At 48.4% G+C, this 24,590-nt stretch overlaps 1 long non-coding RNA gene across 1 annotated transcript in view; it reads left to right on the top strand.

Moving 5' to 3' along the window:
• Positions 1–18,724: 18,724 nt before the first annotated feature.
• The window catches only part of LOC138295355 (uncharacterized), a 131,336-nt gene continuing 125,470 nt past the window's right edge, over positions 18,725–24,590 (top strand). The window contains exon 1 of the long non-coding RNA XR_011203575.1: positions 18,725–18,745. This is a non-coding gene — a long non-coding RNA (uncharacterized lncRNA). The remainder of the gene's footprint in view (positions 18,746–24,590) is intronic.

The following is a 24,590-nucleotide window of genomic DNA, read 5'->3' as shown; positions in this document are numbered from 1 at the left end:
GTTGTGGCTGTTGTATTTGTATGTAGTTTAACTACAAATCCAACAGATTTACTTTAGTTGTATATTGATTTCTCAGTTTGCTACAAAATATCTGTGCAGTTTGGCTTACAGAATTCTGTGAATATTTTCTGGAATTCTTTTTTAGCACACTTTGCACTGTGAATTCGGTTTTAATCTAGTGTTTTGCCTTTTATGGGAGACTTTTATATTCTGTTGTGTCTGTGTAGATATATCTTGTCTTGAGGGTTGTTTGTTTTGAGCCAGTTGCATTGAAGTTTAGCACTTATTTTTGCTGTGGATTATATAAATGGCTATAATGCTCAAAAACTCTATTTTGAATACTTTTACTATCTGTGACCTGATCTGCATCTACAAGTGTTTAATTGTATTTTTAACTACCTTTTCTCACGTCTGCTAGGCTAAAAAGCAGCTTGAGTATTCTCTCTCTTCATAGACCTGCTGCATACGAGCTCTATTTCTGTGAATAACCACTTCGAATAATAATCACACGTTTGTTTATTACCATGCTCCAAATGTTGGGGATTCAGCCTGTTTTTAGAAAGGATGTATCTGTCCAGGTTTGTCTTAATTGGTCCGCTAGATGCTTTCTCTAGTGCTTTAATATTCTCTTCCTTAAACTTAAATAGCTTTCTAAATGATATTGGCTCTTATAGTTGCCTAGAACGCAACCCATACTATAACTAGCTTTGCTGAACGCATATTCAGATAAACGTATTGGATAATTTTTCTCTGGATTTGAGTAATCCAGGGTTCTTCCTTTAAGTATGAGCTATTGAAACCCCGTCTGTGGCGGGGGGAGAAGGTTGTTGAATAGCTGCAATATGTTTTGGCTTGGAATGATCTGAAAACCCGTTTGGATGATGCATATATTTTTTAGGATAGTGGTTGCTGAGACTAAGGAAAAGTCCAGTCTTGCGGCAGAATTAAATCTGTCTGAGAGACAAGAATTTTCACAATGACTCCGAAAATGTGCTCTCCAACGAAGCACCGAATGTAAACTCTGCTTATATTGTGCCAAAATCTTTGCGGTGTTGCGCTTATATTTTCCCGTGAGCTGCCACCAAAGAGTCTAAACTAGGGTCCTGGAAGAATTTAAAATTGCCTCCTAACTGATGCAGAAAATATCATGAAAGACTGAAAAAGACTCCTGGTGATCTTCTATTGGAGCCTAAATTGTGGCACATGTAAAATGCCATCCAGCTATAAAACCATTACCCCAAGCCCATCTACCGTTTTTATCCACCTACGAGGTTATAACCTCCATCTGTAAGCTCTTTTTCCCGAAGATAGCCACCCTTCTATATGTTGCCTGTGAACAAGACACAATTAAAAAGTCAGACCAAGTGGAGAACTTTGCTGAGTTATAATTATTTGTATGAGTTTCTTGTATGATTATATCAGGGCTGGGGGAGTGGCCAAGAAGTCGAAGATGGCTCACGTCTAATCCCCTCGCTCCGGAGGTGCCGGAACTTCTCCGTTTATCCTGTGCCATCCCTGGGGCAATTTGAACTGAAACCGGAACGGAGACCTGCGTGGGGGATCCGGGTGCATACGGAGCCCTGATCAAGCCCAGCCTTGAGCCTGGGCTTGATCAGGCTTGAGCCTGAGGGCTCTTGGGCCTGCGGCCTGCCTTTCCGCTGGTGCCGGGGACCCGAGTAAGAGAGCGGTCCGACGTGAAGCCAGCCCTGCGGCAGCGCCCTTCAGGAGAGGAATCGGACCGGTCGCGGTCGGAGGGACGAGGTGAAGCCCCTCCTGGCCGGGAGCCCAGTAGTGGGCGGGGGGGCTCCCGAGAGGCTGCTGACGGAGCGGACCGAGCCACCGGGAGCTAAGTAACATTGTGTTCCTGCGGTCCGCGGGAACTGAGGACGGCTGCGGGCCGGGCTGCAAACGGGCCCTCTACGCCCTACACTCCGAGGAGAGGTCGGAGGCGGGTGGGGCGCGGACGTGTGCTGCCCCGGACCTCGGGGCGAGGCTGGAGGCCTTTTGGGACAACAGACCAACGAGCAGGGCGAGGTGACTGGCAGAGCCCGGGGGACTCCTGGCGCGGCGGACACGCATCCTGTGCGGCACAAATGATTTGCGGTGTGGGACCTGACCCTTGAGGTGGCCCCCCGACGGAGGGGAAGGTCGGGGGGCCCCAGCTGCACAGGACGGAGGGCCGGCAAGGAAGACCCCCTGGTGAGCGGCAAAGCCTGCGGTGGCCCTCCGCATAGGTGGTGCGGTGGCCTTGGGCCTGTTGTCTTGCCCGGTGGGCTCCGGGCCGGGGGGTGCCTGGGGTCGCCCAGCTGCCTCTGAAGAGGTGGGGGTCCCGGACTGGCCCTGACGGGGGTGCGCTCCTCGGGGAGCTGAGCATCAGTAGATGACCACTGGACTGAAAGTAAAGAGCAGCGACGCAGCGCTTCGCGGTGTCTCGCTGGGGGTGGATGGCCTGCCCGGCGGGGCCCGCCTGCTGAGATCGGATGGGAGCGGCCTGGGGTCCCCGCGTGGTGGCCTGTAAAGTGGTAATCTGTTGCTGGACCGGACCGGTTTCTGGAGCAGCGATTACCCTTGTTGGTTTCGTTGCTGTTCCTCCCGCCCCAGTGGAGCGCACCCTGAGCGTTTTGGAATCTGGCGGGAGCAGTCACAAGTCCCCGGATCTACTGGGAATCTACCTGGGAGCCCCTGTGGGCCCTGAATTGGGCTGGGGACGGAAGCCCTGGGTGGAGGAACCCCCGAACAAACACCCTGGACTCTGCTTCGTCCGGTGAGGGAGCGATCACCTGTGTACCCGATGTCCCCCAAGAAACGCCACAAGACCAGAGTCATGGATAGTACAGCACCCTCTGGGCATAAAGGGGGGACATGCAGGACCCTCAGCAGATCAAAGTACAGGACACCCTGGACAAAATATTAGGGGCGATCGAAGACACTAAGTTAACACTGCAGCACGACATCAATCAGGTCGCGGTCGAATTGGGCCTCCTGAGGGCTGACCACCACAAATTATCAGACAGAGTCAAAGAGACAGAAACCACATTGGCTGAAATTACACCAAAACAAAAAGATCTGCAGGCTGAAATGACGCACCTCAGGGACAGAGTGGCACGCCTAGAGCAAAGAGCAGAGGACGCAGAGAAGCCAGCGGAATAACGTATGGGTGGTGGGTCTCCCGGAGGGGGCAGAGGGATCGAATATGGTGGAATTCCTTGAAAAATGGCTGGACACAGTAGTGGCGCCAGGCCGCCTGACCCTCTTCTACACCCTAGAAAGAGCACATCTTGTGCCCTCGAGACCCCTGGCGCCGGGCAGGCCCCCCCGGGTGGTGATTGCAAGATTGCTACACTACAGAGACAGGGACATCTTGTTACAGAGGGCACGAGAAGAGGGCCCATTTAAGGTTGCAAATGGTGAAGTCACACTGTTCCCGGATTTCACGTTAGAGGTGCAGAGTAAGCGTGCCTCATACATGGCAGTCAAGAGGACCCTAAGGGAAGAAGGTATTCAATACTCATTGCTGTATCTGGCTAGACTGAAAGTAATACTAGACGGTAAAACAATATTTCTTCAATCCCCTTAGGAAGCATGGGATTGGTTGGAAGCCCGTGGGGTCCAGACGGGGCGGCACGGGAGAGAGGGTCCGGCTGGAGGCGGAGCGCCGGCTCCCTACAGGGCGACGTGCCTGGAGCCGCCCCCGCTTGGCGCCATCCCAGAATCAAAAAGAGAGAGGTAGGAGGGCGGCATTGGAAGCAGCAGCCCGTATGAGTGGAGAGGGGTCCCCCCCGGAGTGCTCTGGAGGAGAATCGGACGAGACCATGATGTCATCGGCTGGTGGCTTGGGCAGCTCGACACGGGCCCCAAGAGTAACCCCACGGACCGCAGACGACCTTTGATGGCCAGAGGCTGGCCGGACAACCCCGGGGCAAGGTGAAACTATTGAACGAGAGGCCCCTCTGTGCAGCGCCACCCCTGTATTGGAATCTCGCCCGTACAGGCTGACTGGCGAGAACTGCAACTAAAAGTTGGTATAAGCTGCACTGTTGCACAGTTTTTTGGGCAGCCTACTGTTCGAGAGGCGCCCTGGGGAGGGGGAGTTGGGATAGGCATTTACAAGTTAAGATGGCAATGGGTGAAGAATGTTCGGATTACAGCAGAATCCTACCAGTGTGCAGGGGGAAGCCGATAGCAAGGGAAGTAAAGGGTAGCTATTATAAATCTGAAACACCAACATGACAGAATACAATTTCTTAACATGGAACGTTAGGGGGATCGGGCCACCGACCAAACGGTACAAAATACTGACTTACTTAAAGAGGAGGAATATACAGGTGGCAATGCTACAGGAGACCCACCTGGCGGCTGGTGAACCTGAGAGGCTGAGACGCAGATGGAGGTGGCGGGTGTTCGCAACAGAGTACTCAGCATACACAAGGGGAGTAATGATCTGGTTCCGAGCAGGGGTCCCTGTGAGAAAGTAGCCTCTTTCTAGCCTTGTTACCCCCACTTTTGGCCTGTTTGTGAGTGTATGTCAGGGTGTTTTTACTGTCTCACTGGGATCCTGCTAGCCAGGGCCCAGTGCTCATAGTGAAAACCCTATGTTTTCAGTATGTTTGTTATGTGTCACTGGGACCCTGCTAGTCAGGACCCCAGTGCTCATAAGTTTGTGGCCTATATGTATGTGTTCCCTGTGTGGTGCCTAACTGTCTCACTGAGGCTCTGCTAACCAGAACCTCAGTGGTTATGCTCTCTCATTTATTTCAAATTGTCACTAACAGGCTAGTGACCAATTTTACCAATTTACATTGGCTTACTGGAACACCCTTATAATTCCCTAGTATATGGTACTGAGGTACCCAGGGTATTGGGGTTCCAGGAGATCCCTATGGGCTGCAGCATTTCTTTTGCCACCCATAGGGAGCTCTGACAATTCTTACACAGGCCTGCCACTGCAGGCTGAGTGAAATAACGTCCACGTTATTTCACAGCCATTTTACACTGCACTTAAGTAACTTATAAGTCACCTATATGTCTAACCTTTACCTGGTAAAGGTTAGGTGCAAAGTTACTTAGTGTGAGGGCACCCTGGCACTAGCCAAGGTGCCCCCACATTGTTCAGAGCCAATTCCCTGAACTTTGTGAGTGCGGGGACACCATTACACGCGTGCACTACATATAGGTCACTACCTATATGTAGCTTCACAATGGTAACTCCGAATATGGCCATGTAACATGTCTATGATCATGGAATTGCCCCCTCTATACCATCCTGGCATAGTTGGCACAATCCCATGATCCCAGTGGTCTGTAGCACAGACCCTGGTACTGCCAAACTGCCCTTCCTGGGGTTTCACTGCAGCTGCTGCTGCTGCCAACCCCTCAGACAGGCATCTGCCCTCCTGGGGTCCAGCCAGGTCTGGCCCAGGATGGCAGAACAAAGGACTTCCTCTGAGAGAGGGTGTTACACCCTCTCCCTTTGGAAAATGGTGTGAAGGCAGGGGAGGAGTAGCCTCCCCCAGCCTCTGGAAATGCTTTGTTGGGCACAGATGTGCCCAATTCTGCATAAGCCAGTCTACACCGGTTCAGGGGACCCCTTAGCCCTGCTCTGGCGCGAAACTGGACAAAGGAAAGGGGAGTGACCACTCCCCTGACCTGCACCTCCCCTGGGAGGTGTCCAGAGCTCCTCCAGTGTGCTCCAGACCTCTGCCATCTTGGAAACAGAGGTGCTGCTGGCACACTGGACTGCTCTGAGTGGCCAGTGCCACCAGGTGACGTCAGAGACTCCTGCTGATAGGCTCCTTCAGGTGTTAGTAGCCTATCCTCTCTCCTAAGTAGCCCTGGCTATTTAGGGTCTCTGTCTCTGGGGAAACTGCAGATAACGAATGCAAGAGCTCATCCGAGTTCCTCTGCATCTCTCTCTTCACCTTCTGATAAGGAAACGACTGCTGACCGCGCTGGAAGCCTGCAAACCTGCAACATAGTAGCAAAGACGACTACTGCAACTCTGTAACGCTGATCCTGCCGCCTTCTCGACTGTTTTCCTGCTTGTGCATGCTGTGGGGGTAGCCTGCCTCCTCTCTGCACCAGAAGCTCAGAAGAAATCTCCCGTGGGTCGACGGAATCTTCCCCCTGCAACCGCAGGCACCAAAAAGCTGCATTACCGGTCCCTTGGGTCTCCCCTCAGCACGACGAGCGAGGTCCCTCGAATCCAGCGACTCTGTCCAAGTGACCCCCACAGTCCAGTGACTCTTCAGTCCAAGTTTGGTGGAGGTAAGTCCTTGCCTCACCTCGCTGGGCTGCATTGCTGGGAACCGCGACTTTGCAGCTACTCCAGCCCCTGTGCACTTCCGGCGGAAATCCTTTGTGCACAGCCAAGCCTGGGTCCACGGCACTCTAACCTGCATTGCACGACTTTCTAAGTTGGTCTCCGGCGACGTGGGACTCCTTTGTGCAACTTCGGCGAGCACCGTTTCACGCATCCTCGTAGTGCCTGTTTCTGGCACTTCTCCGGGTGCTACCTGCTTCAGTGAGGGCTCTTTGTCTTACTCGACGTCCCCTCTCTCTTCAGGTCCAATTTGCGACCTCCTGGTCCCTCCTGGGCCCCAGCAGCGTCCAAAAACGCCAAACGCACGATTTGCGTCTATCAAGGCTTGTTGGCGTCCTTTCGGCGGGAAAACACTTCTGCACGACTCTCCAAGGCGAGAGGGATCCGTCCACCAAAGGGGAAGTCTCTAGCCCTTTTCGTTCCTGCAGAAACCTCAGCTTCTTCTGTCCAGTAGAAGCTTCTCTGCACCCGCAGCTGGCATTTCCTGGGCATTTGCCCATCTCCGACTTGCTTGTGACTTTTGGACTTGGTCCCCTTGTTCCACAGGTACCCTAGATTGGAAATCCACAGTTGTTGCATTGCTGGTTTGTGTCTTTCCTGCATTATTCCTCTAACACGACTTCTTTGTCCTTAGGGGAACTTTAGTGCACTTTGCACTCACTTTTCAGGTTCTTGGGGAGGGTTATTTTTCTAACTCTTACTATTTTCTAATAGTCCCAGCGACCCTCTACAAGGTCACATAGGTTTGGGGTCCATTCGTGGTTCGCATTCCACTTTTGGAGTATATGGTTTGTGTTGCCCCTATCCCTATGTTTCCCCATTGCATCCTATTGTAACTATACATTGTTTGCACTGTTTTCTAAGACTATACTGCATATTTTTGCTATTGTGTATATATATCTTGTGTATATTTCCTATCCTCTCACTGAGGGTACACTCTAAGATACTTTGGCATATTGTCATAAAAATAAAGTACCTTTATTTTTAGTATAACTGTGTATTGTGTTTTCTTATGATATTGTGCATATGACACTAATTGGTACTGTAGTAGCTTCACACGTCTCCTAGTTCAGCCTAAGCTGCTCTGCTAAGCTACCATTATCTATCAGCCTAAGCTGCTAGACACCCTATACACTAATAAGGGATAACTGGGCCTGGTGCAAGGTGCAAGTACCCCTTGGTACTCACTACAAGCCAGTCCAGCCTCCTACAGTCCCCCTCGAGATAGAAGCTTCCAACATAGACCGTGAGGGGAGGTTTGTGATTCTGGAGGGGAGATTGTACGGCACATCGATTATCCTGTGCTGCATGTATGCCCCCAAACAAGACCAGATCCCCTTTTTGACGCGACTGTTGAGCCACCTTACCCGCCAGAGGAGAGGGGAGCTCTTAGTTGGAGGTGACTTCAATAGTATATTAGACGTAGATTTGGATAGATCCACTCCGCCGCTACAGGGTGCAGTGACAAGCAAGCTAGCGAGGAAGCTTGGTGAATGGTTGAACTCTTGGGGGCTGGTGGATATCTGGCGGGAACAACACTTGCACGACAAAGACTATTCATACTATTCAGGCCTTCACTGGCTTCATACTAGAATTGACAGGGTGGTGTGCACAGCAGATCTTGCATGGGGAATAGTCCACTCAGAATATCTGGGACGTACACTGTCCGACCACAACCCCCTACTAGTAACATGGAGGGCGACAGAGGTTAGGCCCCCTATTCCGGCTTGGAGACTGGCCCCTGCGGCACTTGAGGACCCAGCATATAGGGACGCCCTGAGAAAGCACCTGACTGACCATATCCAATCCAATAGTGGATCCACCACTTCTAGATCAACGGAATGGGAGCCCTCAAAGTGGTGACAGAAGTTTTTTCTGGGACAATCGTCTGGAGTACGACGCACACTTGAAAGGGAACTGACTAAGCTAGAGAAGAAAATACATGAGGGGGAACTGAGACAGTGGGCGGACGCACAAGCAAACGAGGAATACAACCAGGAAAGGAGAGACCACTCCCAGATCGAAGAACAACTCAGATGCCACAATACGCAAAAATATTTTGCCTCCTTGCAGTCTGAGGAGGGTAGGTCTGGGAAAATGCTAGCCTGGTTAGTGAGGCCGGGTGGGGAGGCCGAGCCTATTACAAATGTGTTGGATAAGGAAGGGAAATGCAGAAGTAGGCCGGGCCCTATAAATGACGCATTCAAGGAATATTACACCTATCTATATGGGGAACCGGCTGAAATCAGTACGGAGGTCTTTGATAATTATTTACAACAGATACCTCTGACGAGCTTGATGACCGAAGACAGGGATGGACTGGGGGGCCCAGTGACGTTGGCAGAGGTCAGCAAAGCTATAGCACAATTAGCCCTTGGAAAGACCCCGGGAACCGATGGCCTCCCCATGGACTTTTACAAAAAATTTGAGAAACAGCTGGCCCCCCAGCTAGTAGGGATGTATACGGAAACACTACAAAATGGGATGATGCCGGGCACCATGAGGGAGGCGCTGGTGGTCCCGCTCCCTAAGACAAAATCCAGGCAGGCCTCGGTGACTGACTTCCGCCCCTTGTCAATGTTGAACAGTGATTTTAAAATACTCAGTAAGATCATGGCTAACCGTTTGCTTAACCACATACCTACTCTTGTACATGAGGACCAGAACGGTTTCGTCCCGAATCGTAGCACCTCCTTGAACCTGAGGCGTCTCTTTGCGGTCCTGAATATGCCCAATGATGCGAATCCCGCATCAGGGGTGTTGCTCGCGTGGACTTTGAGAAGGCGTTCGACTCGATCAGATGGGACTATTTGAGGGCAGTGATGCTTCGTATGGGAATGGGTGAAAGCTGGGTAAAATGGGTGGACTTACTATATGCGTCACCGCTGGCAAGAGTAAAGACAGGTAGGACGGTGTCCGACACCTACCCAATTCACAGGGGAACCAGACAAGGTTGCCCCTTGTCCCCACTATTATTTGCTCTGGCCATCGAGCCGCTGGCGTCCCAGATGCGACAAGATGGCGTGGGCAGAGGTGTGGAATGGGGACACCACAAACATGTAATTTCACTATACGCCGATGACATACTTATTTACCGTAGGGACGGGGAGAGGGGTCTCCCATGGGCATTAGGAAAGCTGGAAGACTATGGGAATATGTCGGGACTACGCCTCAACCGTGGTAAAACATGCGTGTTCCCCATGTTGCTGGGCTGTGATCGCCCAACAACATGCCCCGGGGATATGATTTGGGCCCCAAGAAACTTTCAAGTACTTGGGCATACAAGTATTTCATGACAGGACAGACCTGCACGAGGGTAACCTGGGTAGAGCACTACGTTCCCTGAAGTCCTCGGTTGGGTTCTGGCGTTCTCTGAAATTAACGATAAATGCCAGAATTGCATTATCTAAAATGGTCATGCTCCCTCGCCTCCTATAATACTTTGCTCATTTGCTCCTCCTGATAACAGCAGCATGGTTTCGTGAACTAAACACCCTCCTCAGGGAGCTTATATGGGATGATGGTCGGAGACGCACCTCTCTTTCAATGCTATGCAGGCCAGCCAGCCAGGGGGGCCTAGGTGCCCCAGATTTTGAAGCCTACTACTTGGCATCCCAGCTGCAATGGGTGGCCGGTTGGTTTACTGGTAAGAGTCAGCTAGATAGGTGCACCACCCATGTAGATGAGGATATAAATCGGTTCATCGCGCGAATGACAAATAGGAAGCTCACTCCCCACACGGACAGCCTGATGAGAAGAGTGGCGACGGCGTGTTGGAGGAGGTGCGCGAAAAGGGTTGGAGTGGGCCTCCCATACTCCCCGGCCTTGCCATTGGCGGTCCTTGCGATTGAAGCGGGAGGGAGGAGCCAGGGGGGCACGAGCCTTGGGCCATGGAAGAGAGCAGGAATAGAAACGGTTGGAGACCTGTTCCATGAGGGAGTGCTGAGATCCTTCACTGACCTTGTTAATGGTGGAGTCCCCCCAGGGCAGTTCCTTCTGTTTCGTAAACTGGTGCATACACTGAATGGATTACGGTCAATGCAGAGCCGGTCACCCACATGGTGTTGCATCTCCTATTGACATCAGGAGAGGAGACTCATCTAATCACTAAACTATATCGAGTTCAAATTGAGGATGCACTAGACTCCCTGCGGCCTCTGGGAGAGAGATGGGGAAGGATAGTCGGTAGGGAACTGTCTGATACGGAGTGGAACAGAGTTCTGGCTTATCCTCGGACGGTTACACGGCCACAGCTGCGATACATACAATACAATTACCTTCACAGAACGTACCTCACCCCACACCGGCTAACATTAATTTATGGGGGAGCTCCCAGGACGTGTCCTAAATGTAAGAATGTAGACGCAGACTTCGACCACATGGTATGGAACTGTCCGGAGATCCAGCTGGGGTGGGTCGAGGTGATGTCTGACCTATCGAGATTTTTTGACATGAACCTGACTCCGACCCCTGACGTATGTTTACTGGGCCTTGGGGCTGGCCTGCCACGGGGTAGGGTGGAGGTCCGCTTCCTGGATCTGGCCCTGGTCCTGTATAGGAGACAGATTGCGAGGGGCTGGAAGGCGCAGGGTCGTCCCCCTCGGGTTAAGTGGAGACAAGACGTAACAACATGGGCCAGAGCCGAGCTGCAGGTTCTGAAGGGCGTGGAGGGGAAGGGACTGCGCCGCCACCCTATTGCACCAGAATGGGAAGTAGCAGTGGCAAGCTGGGACAATATGGCGAGGGGAGTGGGGACAGGTATGGACACGCCAACAGAAGTGGAACCTAGGTAGACAATGGGAAGGGAGGGATGCTACCACACCTACTAGGACGTGACTAAATTGGACAATAATGGGACCGGGATTAAACAAGGGGTGGGGTCAATAGTGGATGGTGCCTTGGGCATTGAGTAATAGACAGGTTGGATGCGGAAGGCACCCCATCCACCGGAAATCAGACAAAGTCTATGAATATCGTCGCCCCATACATTGGAAAAACTAGAGTGTGGCCTACCCATGAGTAAGCAACTACCACCCCCCACAATGCCATCATGTTCAAAGTTTAGTTTAATTATTGTTTGATACAAGTTAAATTTGTTGTACAGTACCAAGAATAACACAGCGATATAGCGCCCAGTAGGTGGAAGAGCCCGAACAAGAAGAATCAGCACACATGTTCTGTTCCTACATAAGTCTAAATTATATGCTTAATGAACAATGAGGTAAAACCACCAAGTGTAGACAGCTGTGATATTAACACTGTTAAGCATAAACAATATGTATACGCGATTACACTGTAACCAAGACACTGTCTGTAAATCAGCAAAATGTTAATAAAAAAAAAAAATAATAAAAAAAAGAATATATCTGGCCTATACACTAGCATCCACTTTTCTACCACTCGTCTGTTACACTTGTTATTCAAACCATCAGTGTTAAATGAAAAAACCTTCAAATGCTCTTTCCCTACTAACATTGAAAAATATCTGAACCGTGTGGCATTGCTACAGCCCCTGTTTATCTGAGCATATTTGCAGCCCATCTGACCATATATCACTGAATAACTGAATACACATCTACCCTGCTTTCTTGTCCAGATTCCTTTTCTCATTTTGGATATCCTACTGAAAAGATGCGATCGTGCATTATTATTATAATTCACAACCCCCCCGCCCAGCAGTCTACAGCTGGTGCATACAGTACCCGGAAGCAAACTGCATCATACATCAAGTGCTTATGTGTCTGAATAAAGTGCATAAGTGCAAGAATAAAAAAGAATCTCATCCATCTTGTCTATACGAAGCAAGAGTACCACTATAGTTCTAGTTACACAAATTATTCTTCAAGCAGCGCATCTATCTGTAGATAAAGATTTCTCTATTTTTTACCACTGCAATTTTTCCCCCACCACAAACATCCAACCCTCCCTGTCCCACCCAATCTATCGGGCCTGTCAACCCTCTTTGTCCTTTCTACTCCGTCTTTACCCACCCTTCCCCCTGAGGCCCCGGGGGTATGATTCCTGCCTTCTCTCCCAGGGAGTAGGGACGGCTGCCTCCACCATTGGGTGCCATGGCACTGGACCCAGGGCTTCTCCCAGGGGAAAGGGTGGGCCTACCCCACTATCATTACAAACAAAACTCCTTTACCAGTGTGTATAAAATCAACCATAAATGTTCAATATTAACGGAAAGCCTTCTCATAGTTTAATAGTTTACCATACACTGAGCAAATGGGAAACATTGTGTCAGGTTTTGACACACTGTTCTCAGTCATTGTCAGAGCTATTATGTATTGACTTCAAAAACACTTGTGCTTGCTCGACAGAGGCAAAAAAAACGTAAATGGCCCTTATACAACACTTTCAGCTTAGACTGCTGCACTAACAAAGCGTGTGCACCAAAGACTTTAAAAGGGTCAACAGATTCCGAAGGTCTCTGGGCCTGATATAGATGTTGGCAGTATTATGGCCAAGCCGTGTCAGCGGCAGGTCCGAAAAGACTGACATGTCGGTGGTCTCCCATCCACCGAATTTAGATATTAGCAGTTAGGAAACAAACCGGTGGTTTCTCATTGCTGGCCAATTGGAATCCACGCCGTCTGGCTGGTGTTGTACCGCTGACTTGATTTAGATGTTGCTGTTGTACCGACAGGGTGACAGCGGCGGTTCAGTGACAGAGAGGGAGTGTCCCATTGGATATATATGTTGATATAGGCATTGCATACAATGTAAGTGACAAGCTATATCCACACATATTCCAACCCCAACAACAAAAATAAAAACATACTTACATGTATGTTGACGGTCTGGTCATGTTCGATGGGAAAGCGGCACTCCTTTGTGTACATGTCCCATGTACTGGCCACGTTTGTGTTTGGCGACGACAGGGTCGGTGTCCTTCATGCTTAAGTGTCAGTAGCATTGGCAGGGGTCCTCTAGTCGTGTCCCTGTGGAAAAGATAAAAGAAAACCGGGAGAAGGAGGGTTTTCACCCCTTTTCTCCCCTAATCCGCAAGCCTTGGGTTGGAGGTTTTCCCTCCACAGTCGGCCTGGTGGGAAGGCAGATCGGAATCTGCTCAGCAGGGACAGTGGCCGCAGTCTCCCTGCCTGTTACGACTCTGTCGTCCCATTTCTAGGGGGCGCTGTATGGGGACTGTCGGAAGCCTGGGAATCACCTTGAACACTTATCTAGAGTCCCTTGCTGACTCCTGTTTGTTTCTCTTTTCGCCATGGTATACTTGTGTAGTACTACATTTGCTTCCTGGGACTGCAAATCCCATAATGCACAGCCTGGTAGTCAGGAAAGCCCGGATTCTGTTTCCCATTGTCTTCTATGGGAGAAGTCCAGTTGCTCCTCTTCACTGGATCCTCTCCTCCAGGACTTGCAAGTGTCTGAAACTACACACACCCGAGACCTCTCCTGTGCAGCCCAGCTTGGAACTGCTTAAAAGCAGCCGTTTCCTCAAGATCCCCGTCGTGCATTGGAGTTTGATTCCTTTGTGTTACAGACCCCTTATCGGATGGTGTTCCAGTTTTGTTCCTGTTCTGTTCCAGCTTGATCCTGTTTCCTGATTCTCTGCCCTGCTCCTGATTGTTCCAACCAGAATCTGCTCCCTATCTCTTTGCCTTGTACCTGTTTGTTTCATTCAGAGCCTGCTTCCTGTTTCTCTGTCCTGCTCCTGCCTTGTTTCAGCCTGAACCTGCTCTCTGTTTCCCAGTCCTGTTTTCTGCTTATTCCTACACCCTGTATTCCAGCCCTGTCCTTGCCTGTTCCAGCCAGAGCCTGCTCTCAGTTTCCCAGTCCTATCTGTTTGTTCCAGCCAGAAGTTTGCGCCCTGTTTTCAAGTCCTAGTCCTGCCTTTGCTTCAGCCTGAGCCTGTTCCCAGTTCTTGCCTAGGTCTCTTAGTTTGTTCCGTTCTGTTTCTTCTTGGTTATTTGTGTCTGGTAAGTGTTCTATCAGTCTTCACCAGTGTATAAGTGTCCTCCTTTGTTTTGGGTGTTGGCTCCTGGGGTCTAGTGTTATACGTTGTCTTTTGTGCCTAACAGTGACAGTGTGCTATTGCTGTTGTTCCAGGAATCGCCACTGTGTTTCCAGCTGGACCCACAAGAGCTTGTCATATGTATGTAAGTGCTATCCTTGTTTGTGCTTTAGGGTCCAGAGACAGAATCACTTCTGCTGCCTCCTTTCTATGGGGCTGGCAGGGTGACTATCTGTAAGAGCAAACTGCACAGAGGCATTGACATTCCCTGTCACTGTGGGAGGTTCTGCGCCCTATTCTGTGTACAACCCCAGCGTGTTTGTCCATTAGTAATCCGTTTCCTGTTTGTTCACACAAGGGTTGCTCTGCTTTTCCTTTCCTGTTTCCTGTGCTTGTCCTCTTCTGCCCCAGTACACTACCTCATTAGGATATTCGGTGACCTCAAGGGGTGTCCCAACCAGAGTCCTGATCAGACCCGCCCAAATCCGTGGCAGAATGCACGACCCATAAATGTCAAGCTCCCCAGGCAGCAAAGGCACACTCAGACCTAAAATGTTTTCCTGTCATGTTAAGACACCCCTTTCTAAACCTATACATTCTCTGAAGACCTCTAAAAATGGCCTTAGTTTGAAGGATAGACTTGTTAAAGAAAATCAAAGATTGCTAATTCAGTACTACATTGCGTGGCTTGCTGATCCATCAATGTTCAACTATTATCATGTCTGTGATTATGACCCCCAATCCCTGTCTGTAGAAGAATTACAGATAAATAATTAGTTTTTGGAGATTCTATTGCCTCAAACAGGGGAGAATGTTCCTAACAGTGAAAGCTCTTGCTACCTCTGCACAAGACACTTACTCTCAAGAAAAACTGGTTAATTTCTTGCCTCATGCTAGTGCATCCCTAGTTCACCTCCAGGACCCTGCCAAAACAAAGAACCCTGACACTGTTCAAGAGGCCACACTAGGGATTCCCTCGTTTTCTGTTGAGTGCGTCAGCCCATCTATGCCAGTTTCTCAGAATTCAAAGTGCAGTGCTGACTCTTATAAAGACCTACCAGCTCCTCAGAGCTTTCAAGTCAGCAGGATAGAACCTGTATCTAAGGGATCAGTAAAGACTGTGGGATTCCTTAATTCAACTCAAAAGGCTTGTGCTCTTCCCAAATTGGATGACAGTACACCCGTCTCAATCCCTAAAAGCTCTGCTAAACCCTTTTCTATTCTGAGTGGGTTTGATAACAATGTGGACATACACCCACTAAAAGAGCAGTTTTGGCAGATTAAAAGGCAGATATTGGACTTCTATGATGAATATGTTAATATGTTATAACATACACTAGAAATCGTGCCCGTGGGCTCTTTTCATCAGTGCATATTTCACTGTTGCCAGAACAAGACATTCTGTTTATCTGTAAGGTAGAAGAAATAACAGAGCAGCTGATGGAAATTACTGCAAGGCAATTTGAAAACCTGAAAAAAGAAAATGATCACCAGCTTTGGCTTAAAGAACTGTATGCTACCTAATGTGCCTCTCCAAAGACTGCTATAGAGCGGATTTTCCCTGCTATGAATGAATGTCAAAAGACTGCTCCAGTTATAAATATATCAGCCTCTTCTTCAGACTCTCTCAACTTGTAGTTTTCCAGAGAATATCCCTGTGCAGTTGACTGAATCTCTGACATCTCTAGGAGATTTGACACCTCTTGGTTCAAAAGATGAATCAGAGTCTTCCGAAGGAAGTGTCTCAGCCACTCTATCAGAACAAATAAAGTCAAAGGAAGAAGACAATGCTGTTACAGACTCCAATAGCTGCACCATAAGAAACCAAGATATGACTTTACTGGAGAGTAAGGGCAAGTTGTGCAACAGTGTTGAAGAATCTGAATCTAGTGATGACAGTGGTTCCTGCCCTGTGGTGAACAAACCTGCAGATAGCGCTGTTCAAATGACACACACACACCAGAATTTTCAGATTGTGGGGATACTCCTGCCCTTTCAAACAATATCATAGAATTTGCAGATAATGAAGAGACAGTTCCTGTTTCAAGTGAATTAATGGATTTTTCTGACTTTGAAGAAATACCCGCAGTTATTAAGAATGTAATGGACTTCTCAGAAAGTCAAAAAATCTCTTCTGTGTCAAAGCAAACTGTAGAGATTTCAGACAAGGAAGAAAGCCAGCAATCTGAAACTGAAAAGAATGTCATAAAAAAATGATAGCCTTCTCCTAGAACTGGACACAGTTGCAGCCTCAACCACTGATCCTGACCTGCTGATCCCTGCCAATGTGTATCCTGTTTCCAGCTTAATGGTTAGCGAAGAACAGATCTCTGATCTACCGGCATCTGATCTTGATGGAAAACCAGCCACACCAATGTCACCTGCTGTGTCCCTGAAATTAAAGACTCCTGAAAACCAGCAATCTGAAACCAAAGCTCCAGTACTGAAAGATGTAATATTTCCCACTAAAACTAAAGACTTGAATTTGAATCTTGTATTCGAAGATCTGATGATAAGTACTGTTCTTAGTGTTCTATTGCAAGAAACCCTCATCAATTCAAAGGCTAGAGCTGAAAATGTAGGTAAAAGTATAAAGGCGATTTCTGAAGAGACTTCAGTTCTATTTCTTTCCAAAGAACAACCTTTAAGTGTTAACAGAGTTGAAGATCAACTACCTGTAGTAGAAACGCTTTGCAAAGAAGCCATTTCTGATACCACGAATACACCACAGAGAACTTGCAATGAAGAAATCTCAGTCTTGTCTGAAGATCACCCTAAAGAATATGCTTGTGGAACTTCTACATTTTCAGTTGTTAATCCAGTTTCTAAAGACTTGAAAACTCTTGTTGCTCCTGAATTTGATACTCCGAAGTCATCCAAAACGAAAGAAAATTCTGACTTTTTCATGTTTACCTTGAGAACACCAGTTCCCCATGTCTCCCAAGTCTCTATGCTTTGCAAACCTCAGACCACAACCAATGCAAATACTGCTGCAGAAACAGACATATCCTGCTTGTCGGAAGGTGTTACAGACCTGACAGTTACTAATACACCAATTATCTCCTCCAAAAAAGAAAGTATTAAACAGGAAACTAATGTCTTAAAGAATACCGCCCATAATGCCATTCCAGATCTCCTTGCTCCTGAATCCACTTCACCAGAAACCAATTCCATGCACTCCTCCCATATCAATCGAACAATAAAGAGGAAAGACATCGGAGCCCATGTGGGTATTAATTCATGCTTTGCTCTTTGGAAGATTCACCTATGGCAGAACTGTAAACTTATCCACCAAGGTTGGTGTTGGATTTTGTTGCTGTGGCTTTTCCTCTTCAACTTTTATCAGCCAAAGGATCACCTTCTCTTCTTGAGCAGACTGGTGGGAGGGGATATACTGTTACGACTCTGTTGTCCCATTTCTCTGGGGTGCTGTAAGAGGACTGTCGGAAGCCTGGGAATCACCTTGAACACTTATCTAGAGTCCCTTACTGACTCCTGTTTGTTTCTCTTTTCGCCATGGTATACTTGTGTAGTACTACATTTGCTTCCTGGGACTGCAAATCCCATAATGCACAGCCTGGTAGTCAGGAAAGCCCGGATTCTGTTTCTTATTGTTTTTTATGGGAGAAGTCCAGTTGCTCCTTTTCACTGGATCCTCTCCTCCAGGACTTGCAAGTGTCTGAAACTACACAGACCTGAGACCTCTCCTGTGCAGCCCAGCTTGGAACTGCTTATAAGCAGCCATTTCCTCAAGATCCCCGTTGTGCATTGGAGTTTGATTCCTTTGTGCTACAGACCCCTTATCGGATGGTGTTCCAGTTTTGTTCCTGTTCTGTTCCAGCTTGATCCTGTTTCCTGATTCTCTGCCCTGCTCCTGATTGTTCCAGCCAGAGTCTGCTCACTGTCTCTTAGCCTTGTAGCTGTTTGTTTCTTCCAGAGCCTGCTCCCTGTTTCTCTGTCCTGCTCCTGCCTTGTTTCAGCCTGAACCTGCTCTCTGTTTCCCAGTCCTGTTTTCTGCATATTCCTTCACCCTGTATTCCAGCCCTGTCCTTGCCTGTTCCAGCCAGAGCCTGCTCTCACTTTCCCAGTCCTATCTCTGTTTGTTCCAGCCAGACGTTTATGCCCGGTTTTCAAGTCCTAGTCCTGCCTTTGCTTCAGCCTGAGCCTGTTCACAGTTCTTGCCTCTGTCTCTTAGTTTGTTCCCTTCTGTTTCAGTTTCTTCTTGGTTATTTGTGTCTGGTAAGTGTTCTATCAGTCTTCACCAGTGTATAAGTGTCCTCCTTTGTACTGGGGTTGGCTCCTGGGGTCTGGGAGGCAATTACAGTCCCCATCCTTGTCTAGTGTTATACGTTGTCTTTCGTGCCTAACAGTGACAGTGTGCTATTTCTGTTGTTCCAGGAATCACCACTGTGTTTCCAGCTGGACCCACAAGAGCTTGTTGTGTGTATGTAAGTACTATCCTTGTTTGTGCTCTAGGGTCCAGAGACAGAATCACTTCTACTGCCTCCTTTCTGTGGGGCTGGAAGGGTGACTATCTGTAAGAGCAAACTGCACAGAGGCATTGACATTCCCTGTCACTGTGGGAGGTTTCCTGTTTGTTCACACAAGGGTTGCTCTGCTTTCACTTTCCTGTTTCCTGTGCTTGTCCTCTTCTGCCCCAGTACACTACCTCTTTAGGATATTCAGTGACCTCAAGGGGTGTCCCAACCAGAGTCCTAATCAGACCCGCCTGAAACCGTGACACTGCCAGCCACTGATTCCCATTACTCCGTCGACGCAGGATCCAAAGCCTGGAGGATTGGGCGGGACTGAGACGGTCTTTCGTCAATGGTCCCGCCAACATCTAAATAGGACTAGCGGACCGCCAAGACGGCGGGCGATAAATCAGACAAAAAAGTGACAGCGGGATGGTTACCACCAACATCTAAATCAAGCCCTTTGTGTCTCCTTGCTGCTGGCACTATAATGCATGGAAAAACCTGACAGGAAAATTCTTCTGTAGAACCAAATGATTTCTGTGGTCTTGCCTTCAACAAAATTCATTCTTTTATCCGGTAATCTGAAAAGTTCGCCAAAACTGTTTGTGGATATCTCGATTGGGCATTTCGAATTTGCCCTGGGACTCTGTGTGCTCTCATAATTGTAATGTCGGCCATAAAGTCAGGCAGGATATCCTTTTGAACCAATTTTTCTATTAATGGAATAATCATGTCCATGCCTTTGGCATTTTGCAGAATTCTAGTAAACCTTAAATTGGAACGACATGAATGATTCTTAGTCTCATTTATTTTCCTTTAAAACACTGATTTCTGTTGGGAAATGTGTTGATCTTTTCTATAACTGTGCTTGCTGATCTTCAAGATCCAATACACTCGGCTCAACCTCCTCGTTTGGGTAAGGAAAGTTTATTCTTGATAGTTGATTTTACAAATGTTGGAAAGTAGATTATTGGTAAGGGCAGGTAAGTACCTACACCTAGCAATAGGCTACTAACCTCCACTAGGTTCAGTTAGGTCACAATAAATTAATCCCAGCTCACCCTTTGGTAGCTTGGCAATGAGTGAAAGGGCTTAACTTAGGAGACAGAGTGTAAAGCATTCAATATCACAAAACAGTAATTAAATAAAACACAGGAAACAGATGAAAAATCCAAAACCAATATATAAAATAGGAAATATTTTAAGATTTAAAATGACACCAAAACAAATAAAAAGGGATATAGGGAACCAGAGAAATGTTTTTTTTTTTAAAGAATTTGTGTTTTTTAGTGCTTAGAAACAAATGGCGCCAATCTGATCCTTTGGTTGCACCTCGACTGGGGCAAAGTCAAAGTTTAAGGCCGACCGCGATGGAGCACTGCTCGACTACAGCAAGCGGGAAGCCTCAGCCAAAAGTTTACCTCAGGACTTAATCATTTTGTTGAAGATTTTCTTCAGCAGGACGAAGTCGCCCGTCCGATCCGACCTCCCTGGAGCCCTTCATCGGATACGTGTCGCAGGAGCCCTTTGGGAAGATTTCTACGTTCGGATTTAGATGATTTTACGAGATGAAAATCCTTTGACCGAGGAAAACCTGAATCTTGATCCGACGTCCCTGGAGCCCTCTTCGGATACCCTGTGAGGGAGGTCCCGGTCAACTTTCTATGTTCTGACTTAGCCACTTTTTCTGAGATTTTCTTCAGCAAAACAAACCTGCAAGTCAAGCCGGGTCACGGTTAAGGCAAGCCGATTAGAGTTGCCGCAGTGGGTCAGTCCCTTTACGGAGGTTTTTCCAAAAAGTTCTCCAAACTTCTGGATCTTCTTCCAGAAGGTCTTTTAGGAGTCCACAGCTCATCCCAAGGTTCCAGAAGCTCTGAGTTGCTCCTTGAGGGTGCAGACTACAACTCCCAGAATGCACCTGGCGCAAACTCCAAATTGGCCACTGGACAATGGTCAGCTTCTTTAGGAGTTGATGTAGGGGACGCTGGTTAGCAATTGTGTACCTGTAGCAAACAGGGAGTCCCTCCTTGAACCAGTTGAAGCCAGGCCAAGTCCTTCTTATGGTGAAGCCCAAGTGTGCAGCTGGTGCAGTCCTTCAGAGTGCAGTGTCCAGGTGCAGGGCAGAGGTCCAGCAGGGCAGTCCTTTTTCTGATGTTCTTCCTTGTAGGGATCTGAGGTGTGGGTCCAGCTCTGCCATATTTATCCTTGCTCCTGGGAGAAAAACAGAGGGGTCCTGGTTCTTCAATCAGATGCAGGGTCCTTCCCCCTGTGATGACCACTTCCTGGGAAGTGTGGCTAAAATCAATCCCAGGGGGCAGCATTCTTCAAACATCCATCATGGCTGAAACTGATTTTTGGAGGTTATATGTGGCTGAGCTTACCCACTGATGTGGCTAAAAATCATAAACGCATCCCTCTCCTGCCCCCTCCTAATCTAATCAAGAGGGCACCTTAGAGAAAGTAGCCCCTTTCTAGCATGGTTACTCCCATTTTTTACCTGTTTCAGTGTGGTTTTCCTGTCTCACTGGGATCCTGCTAGCCAGGACCCCAGTGCTCAAAGCTTGTGGCCTATGTGTGTTGTCATTATGCTAAACTGCATCACTGGAGTTCTGCTAACCAGAACTCCAGTGCTTATGCTCTCTCTGTGTACCAAATTTGTCACTATAGTTTAGTGACTCCATATTCCAATTCTGATTGGCACACTGGACCCCCCTTGTAAGTCCCTAGTATATGGTACCTAGTTACCCAGAGCATTGGTGTTCCAGGAGATCCTTATGGGCTGCAGCATTTCTTTTGCCACCCGTAAGGAGCTCATACAATCCTTTCTTCAGGACTGCCACTGCAGCCTGAGTGAAATAGTGCACACACTATTTCACAACCATTTTTCACTGCACCTGGTAACTTATAAGTCACCTATATATGTCTAACCTTCACTTTCTGAAGGCTAGGTGCAAAGTTACTGTGTGTGAGGGCCCCTTTCCTAGTGCCCCCATGTTGTTCAGGGCCAATTCCCCGGACTTCGTGAGTGCGGGGACACCATTATAAGCGTGCACTACATATACGTCAAAATATATATGTAGCTTCACAATACTACTCTGAATATGACCATGTTGTAGGAGGCTGGACTGGCTTGTAGTGAGTACCAAGGGGTACTTACACCATGCACCAGGCCCAGGTATCCCTTATTAGTGAAGAGGGGTGTCTAGCAGCTTAGGCTGATAGAAAAGGTAGCTCAGCAGAGCAGCTTAGGCTGAACTAGGAGACGAGTGAAGCTCCTACAGTACCACTAGTGTCATATGCACAATATCATAGGAAAATACAATACACAGATATACTAAAAATAAAGGTACTTTATTTTTATGACAAAATGCCAAAGTATCTCAGTGAGTACCCTCAGTATGAGGATAGCAAATATACACAAGATATATGTACACAATACCAAAATATGCAGTAATAGCAATAGAAAACAGTGCAAACAACATATAGTCACAATAGAATGCAATGGGGGCACATAGGGATAGGGGCAACACAAACCGTATACTCTAGAAGTGGAATGCGAACCATGAATGGACCCCAAAACTATGTGACCTTGTAGAGGGTCGCTGGGACTGTAAGAAAACAGTGAGGGTTAGAAAAATAGCCCACCCCAAGACCCTGAAAAGTGGGTGCAAAGTGCACCTAAGTTCCCCAAAGAGCACAGAAGTCGTGATAGGGGAATTCTGCAGAAAAGACCAACACCAGCAATGCAACAACAATGGATTTCCAGACGAGAGTACCTGTGGAACAAGGGGACCAAGTCCAAAAGTCACGATCAAGTCGAGAGTGGGCAGATGCCCAGGAAATGCCAGATGTGGGTGCAAAGAAGCTGCCACCGGATGGTAGAAGCTGAGGATTCTGCAAGAACGACAAGGGCTAGAAACTCCCCTTTGGAGGATGGATGTCCGACGTCGTGAAGAGTCGTGCAGAAGTGTTTTCCCGCAGAAACACCGCCATCAAGCCTTGCTAGCTGCAAAGCTCGCGGTTAGGGTTTTTGGATGCTGCTGTGGCCCAGGAGGGACCAGGATGTCACCAATTGCGTGAGGAGACAGAGGGGGCGTCCAGCAAGACAAGGAGCCCTCTCAGAAGCAAGCAGCACCCGCAGAAGTGCCGGAACAGGCACTACGAAGTGGAGTGAAACAGTGCTCACCCGAAGTTACACAAGAGAGTCCCACGCCGCCGGAGGACAACTCAGGAGGTTGTTGTAGGAGGCTGGACTGGCTTGTAGTGAGTACCAAGGGGTACTTACACTTTGCACCAGGCCCAGGTATCCCTTATTAGTGTATAGGGTGTCTAGCAGCTTAGGCTGATAAAAAATGGTAGCTTAGCAGAGCAGCTTAGGCTGAACTAGGAGACGAGTGAAGCTCCTACAGTACCACTAGTGTCACTTGCACAATATCATAAGAAAACACAATACACAGATATACTAAAAATAAAGGTACTTTATTTTTATGACAATATGCCATAGTATCTCAGTGAGTACCCTCAGTATGAGAATAGCAAATATACACAAGATATATGTACACAATACCAAAATATGCAGTAATAGCAATAGAAAACAGTGCAAACAATGTATAGTCACAATAGAATGCAATGGGGGCCCATATGGATAGGGGCAACACAAACCATATACTCTAGAAGTGGAATGCGAACCACGAATGGACCCCAAACCTATGTGACCTTGTAGAAGGTCGCTGGGACTGTAAGAAAACAGTGAGGGTTAGAAAAATAGCCCACCCCAAGACCCTGAAAAGTGGGTGCAAAGTGCACCTAAGTTCCCCAAAGAGCACAGAAGTCGTGATAGGGGAATTCTGCAAGGAAGACCAGCACCAGCAATGCAACAACGATGGATTTCCTGACGAGAGTACCTGTGGAACAAGACGACCAAGTACAAAAGTCACGATCAAGTCGGGAGTGGGCAGATGCCCAGGAAATGTCAGCTGTGGGTGCAAAGAAGCTGCCACTGGATGGTAGAAGGTGTGGATTCTGCAAGAACGACAAGGGCTAGAAACTTCCCCTTTGGAGGATGGATGTCCCACGTCGTGAAGAGTCGTGCAGAGGTGTTTCCGTGCAAAAAGACCGCAAACAAGCCTTGCTAGCTGCAAGGGTTACGGTTAGGGTTTTTGGATGCTGCTGTGGCCCAGGAGGGACCAGGATGTCGCCAATTGCGTGAGGGGACAGAGGGGGCGTCCAGCAAGACAAAGAGCCCACTCAGAAGCAAGCAGCACCCGCAGAAGTGTTGGAACAGGCACTACGAAGTGGAGTGAACCGGAGCTCACCCGAAGTCACAAAAGAGGGTCCCACGCCGCCGGAGGACAACTCAGGAGGTCGTGCACTGCAGGTTAGAGTGCCTGGGACCCAGGCCTGGCTGTGCACAAAGGAAATCCTGGAAGAGTGCACAGGAGCCGGAGTATCTGCAAAACATGCGGTTCCCAGCAATGCAGTCTACCGTGGGGACGCAAGGACTTACCTCCACCAAACTTGGACTGAAGAGTCACTGGACTGTGGGAGTCACTTGGACAGAGTTGCTGAGTTCAAGGGACCTCGCTCGTTGTGCTGAGAGGAGACCCAGAAGACCGGTGATGCAGTTCTTTGGTGCCTGCGGTTGCAGGGGGAAGATTCCGTCGACCCACGGGAGATTTCTTCAGAGCTTCTAGTGCAGAGAGGAGGCAGACTACCCCCACAGCATGCACCACCAGGAAAACAGTCGATAAGGCGGTAGGATCATAGTAGTCGTCTTTGCTACTTTGTTGCAGTTTTGCAGGCTTCCAGCGCGGTC

Source organism: Pleurodeles waltl, chromosome 1_2, assembly GCF_031143425.1.
Source record: "Pleurodeles waltl isolate 20211129_DDA chromosome 1_2, aPleWal1.hap1.20221129, whole genome shotgun sequence".
Lineage (NCBI taxonomy): Eukaryota > Metazoa > Chordata > Amphibia > Caudata > Salamandridae > Pleurodeles > Pleurodeles waltl.
Note: the sequence above shows the minus strand (reverse complement) of the source record. Positions and strands in the feature narration are given on the sequence as shown.